The sequence below is a fragment of the Echinococcus granulosus genome, assembly GCF_000524195.1.
Source record: "Echinococcus granulosus chromosome Unknown EG_S00080, whole genome shotgun sequence".
NCBI lineage: Eukaryota > Metazoa > Platyhelminthes > Cestoda > Cyclophyllidea > Taeniidae > Echinococcus > Echinococcus granulosus.
The window spans coordinates 355227-360687 of record NW_020170460.1 but is presented as its reverse complement, the minus strand read 5'-3'; positions in this window follow the sequence as shown (position 1 = coordinate 360687).

The following is a 5461-nucleotide window of genomic DNA, read 5'->3' as shown; positions in this document are numbered from 1 at the left end:
ATTCCTAGGCAACTTCGTTTTCGTGCTTTATATCAATAGAATGATAGTGCAGTGTATACCAAGTTTAGACGGATTTAGGGGTTCAGATTCTACTAATTGTGGAAAAAGGCAAGGGATTCTTTTTTTAAACTAGTAATTCGAAGCTTATATTAGCGACTACTAAAAAGCAAAGTGTTTGATCCCTTCTGACCTAAAAATTACCGGCACAGTTTTAATGCACCATTTATTCAGATGAACAATTCCTCTAGTGAGCTTCTGCTTGAATAGGGGACACTTCTCCAGTAGTTCATATTCTGATTTCACAAACAATGCACCTAGTTTTACCACTTACTGGTTAAGCTACAATCTGCTTATAATCTGAATGTCAAATAATACAAGAAACATTTTTCGCTTATTTTAGTACAATATGACATCCTACTGATGCATAAACCAGTTATTGTCGTAAATAGTTTAATATTCTGCCACTTTTATGTGCAATTGCACAGAGGAATTCCAATTTCGAAGGTCTTAGATCAGCTTAAAATTTCTCCAATAAACGATACACTAGTGTTCGAAGTAAATAGCTGACATCAAAGTGCTCCCAACAATTGGGGCGGTTCTGCACAGTCTGGTTACCCAGGTCTGAACCATAGATGTTCTTCTGAAAAAGTGTTTTTACTTGCAGAAACTTCGTTTTTATGTTTAGGTGCTTCTAAAAATACTTCTACTAAGCAAAATGGGCCATTAGTAACTAGTGAAATTGAATGGCACTTACATTAAGCAGCTGCTGAGATGTTAAATATGGCCTGAAACAGGTGCTCAAATTCCCAAGCTTAGCTGAAAAACTTTGTTCATGCCAGCATTGTTTAAAGTGTCAGACATGGATGTAAATAAAGCCCTTTTAAGTGCTACCCTAGGCTTGCATTTCCGTTCATTTACAGATAAAGTTTCTACCGTCAAAACCAGTTGCGATGCATCAGTGGATGTAATTTAGATGTCTCATTCTACTTTCGACTATTACAGCTATCTAACTGATTGGAGCATTTAGAAATAGGCCTGTAAAATGGATTGTGTTAGCACCATGAAAAAGCCTGGAGGAACGGAACACAGAAAGTCATAAACGTGATTGCTGTTGGCGCTTAGACGGCGCTTGACTTGCATTTAGGTCGCTCCTGCCTCAAGTACCTCAAGTAATAGGTTTTGCCCAACAAATACTCGAGATCATCTCATTCGGTTTACTGCTTGTGCATGACCTACTTATGTTCTCATCAATTTGTCTTTGCTTATACTCCATGCACTTTTACAATGGGCATGGGATGTGTGATAAAAGTGGGTGTTTTTGCTGTATGCCAACCGCTTATAAAAGTAGAAGTCGCCGATTTTAATTTGAAACCATCAACCAAACCAAGGTTTTGTATGACCCTTAGGGTTGTTTATTAGCAACGATGTGTGGTAGAATAGGGTGCCTCCAAACCAATGCATCATCTCCACAGGCAAACGCCCGCTGCCTTGATGGAAACAAAGTTCAATCATGCGTTATAATAAATACCTTGCCTATAATCGCTAATGGGTGATATGATTTAAGCTCAGGTAATATTAACCTTCTAGCCCATAAAGTGAGCAGGCACGGAGAGCATTCCCTTTGCTTCTTCATTACGGCCGTAATGGAGTTGGACGATGAAATTCCGGCTACTTGCACATAAAAGATTTGTCGACGCAGCATGTTATAGGCGTTACAATATTTTAACCAAATGCATGCTGTGCCTTAGTTTCAAATCCTTTTTTATAAAGCTAGCTTCAGGATAGCACTTTGGTAATGCTGATTATCCTCATTTTACTACCCTGTTGCCCTGTTGCACTCCCTTTATGCTTCTCACTATGCTCTACTCAAAAACGTCATTATCATGCATCCAATATATGACGTGTTGCATAATTTCTTCAGTCATTAGTAGGATCTTACTCCTCTTTCATCGATCAGACCAGCATTACTCCTCTCGACTCTTAATAACCTCTAGTAGACAAATCGCGGATTCTCCCCCTATAATTTGTTTGCTCCCCAAATTTTCATTCCGCGTATAATATAATTACTGCTCGGTTGTAGTGCCTAGATTTTGCAAATCCGGACTCAGTGTCAAATTTCACACCGAAGCTTGATCTACGCATTGCAAGCGGATGTCGGTTTCTAATTCGACTTCTGACACTCTCAGAAATTCAATGCAGATCAATTCCCTTATTCTCAATAATGCTTGATAACGTAGTAGGTTTCCATTCTGCCGAACTTCTAAAGAAAGCGTAAGTAGAAGATTGCCTGTAGAGAGGCCTGCACACGTCACACTGAGCATTAGCAACGTCGAAGCAAGTATGTCTCAGTCTCTCCTTGTGCACTGCCCACCCTGCCATGCAACACTTTGCCGCCTTCTACAAAATCCCAACTACTCACATCCTGTTATGCACCACTTCACTATTGTGTAGAACACCGTCTACACGCCATGCTACCACTTAATCATTAATATTATGATCAATACGTGTGCATTCCATGCTAAAATCAGTACGCAGTGTTGAAGACAGAATGCAATGCCATGGATTCGCCTCTAGTCCTCACCAATGCTATGCTAACTCAAAAATCAAAGGCGGATTTTAAATCACACCTGCAACTGCATTTGTTCTCTTTGAAGCGGCATTCCCTTTCGCATAAATTTATAGTTCGGACCGCTTGCTACTGACAAGGAACGAGTATTATAAGCAAATGAATTAAGATAATCGATACCTCTGACATTGGGATCAATGGCGTGTTTGTAAGGGGCATGGGCTCGCAAAAGGTGATATTTCATTGACTTGCATAATATACAGATGGCATTGTTTGTATCCCAATTCAAAGATGGCTATAATGCTTACCCAAACTCGTGATAGTAAGTCAAGTGCTTCCTGAAAGCTTGGATGCAATGCAGGCCTTCCTCTATCACCATCCCCAGTATTCGATCTCGTTTTCCATGGTTTCTTGCTTCAGTTCATCAACCGCAGGAATAGGCGCTAGTTCACATCTTCTACGGCTATTACCTGTCCGACTATCGGTAAAAAATGGCGATGATGTAAGGTGGAGGAAGCGAATGGGTGAGAGAAATGAATGCAGGATATACTTTTTTACAGGGTTGGTTGTAATTTCACTGATTGCATGTCCTAGCTCCGCCTTATTTGGTAGCCAGCTGTTGTAGCCATGAGAAAATCGTTCTAGTTCCTCAGCTTTTTGAACTGTTATCTCTTACTATTTGTCAATCCGTGAACAAAGAAAATGCGCATTAATCGACTAGTGAGCTGCTGCTACTCAGACGGTCCTCAACTTGGGTTCGTATTAGAATGGAAGTGCACAAGCATGGTTACCATACCATGTCACAGATATAAGGTACGGCTATATTGTCAAAGGGATCCACGCGGCCTAAGCCATAATAACACAACTTAGCAAGTAAATAGCTAAAACAGCATGCATCATATTCCCCGTGGATGATTCTGCAAACATCTTTATAGTATACTCTCATATTTCGTTGTGGATTCAGGTGAGCCATAGTGTCATACCATCTACAGTTAAATAAAGTCAGTCAAATTAGGAAGTAATTCTACTGTTACTGCTAAAAACATTATCACCATCGAAATAGAACCTTAATCTCCGTTGCTCCTGGTGCGCGTCCCTTCCAAAGAAGAAAGCATACGAAAACAATGAGAAATAGGGCGTGATTGGCAAAGACGATTCTTTGCAATCATTCAAGTTGCAATAGAAGATAAGCAAAAATCGCATTCACGCAAGGCTGCATAGCGACGATGCTCTTCATAACTTTCCGGACGTATCGAATTTCGTATCAGGATTGTGGCTCAATTTATTATTCCCCCGTGGTTTCCGAAGTTCTGAGAGGAAAAGCAAAAATGGTTGATAGGTTCAAATAACTGCCCTAAATTTAGGCAATTCCTACATCGATTGTGTGACTTTAAACAATCGCTGTATTTGTGAAAACTCTACAAATATTGGAAAGAAGTATTCCCTATTTTTACTCAAAATAAGAAGGTTTTAAATGATTATATGAATAAGAAAATGAATGATTCAACGCAACAATGTATGGAAGTTAGTACCGAAAAATATGGACAGCTGAAAGATGGAAGTGATGCAATATCTTGATGGTTTGATCACGTTCACGCTAAAATATGAAACGCGAAGGGCTAAATAACGCCAGCAAAACACTACACAGACACCATTTAGGTTGCGCTACGTCGGGCCTGGTTAGTACAGGCGAGGGTGACGGATTAGGAACGCTCGGGGTTATTGGCCTACTTTCATAAATCTCATGCCTCCACACTTCATTCAATTTCACCTATCTTCCTCTCTCCTCTATCCGCCGCTTTTCTGTCATGTAATACCCATTTTTAAAGACTTTTTGGAAATTTCTTATAATTTCGCTCACTCAGGGTCACACTTAAAAGGGCTTTATTTGCATGCCGGATGTGCTTCCTTCTCAGATGTGGTTGCACTGCCACTGGATGCCTGTTCCTGGCCCTGCCTAATCTAACAGTGGCAATTTACTAGCATGCTAGATTCGTGTTACCACGTCAACGTTGTGTAAGTCGCCATCACGATTTGTCAACCTGCGACAAAAGCACAATCACATCACTTAGTAATTAAGCTGACATTGAGTGGGACTGTTTTTTGTGCTGGTTAGGTGGAACCCCAATTAATGGACTGCGAGACCTGCAGTCTTTACTTCACTGGCATTATGCTTTGCGATTCCCATTTCAACCGTTAATTATCAATCCAGTAGGCTACTTGCAAAACAGTGACATTCAGCAATGACATGCTGTCATTGCACCTTGTGGGATTATCCTTACTCAAAATGTCAATTTTTTCTTGTCACTTTTACCCACAGCAGTGCTGTCTAGCTGCATCTATCAGAGTTATATGCAACTAGGAGAGAGGTGAAGGTGATACCGCGTGTTGGCATAATTGATCTTCATGTAGGCAAGGCAGACGGCTCCGTAATAAACTTTTGCCGAATGTTCACTGTTATAGCTAGTTTCGCTTCCGTCGTTAATATCTTTCCTGCACAACATGGAAATGGAGTATTTGCTGTAGGTAGACGTCGTTTCCAGCCCTTCTGTTTTGGATCATCACTGATTCTTCCATTTGCTTAAGATGCACTTCTGCCGCCAAGCCATGGCTTATCACCCAACAGTAGGAGTCAGCATATTTATCCTTTAGGACAAAGTTTACTTTCAGATGCCACTAATGTAGTGCTCCGAGACTTCCAGTAGGGTGTGGAGCTACTGGCATGGAGCGGAGGCCTTCTTATCCGGCAATGGTGTAACAGCAGATCTCCTAAATGGCCGTTTTTATCAAAACAGAGGGGAATGTCTTACTCATTACTTTAAGCGGATTGTGCCATTTAATCGCAGTTCAGTCCGCGCTATTTTGACATCCTATTTTCCATCTTCAACATTTTAC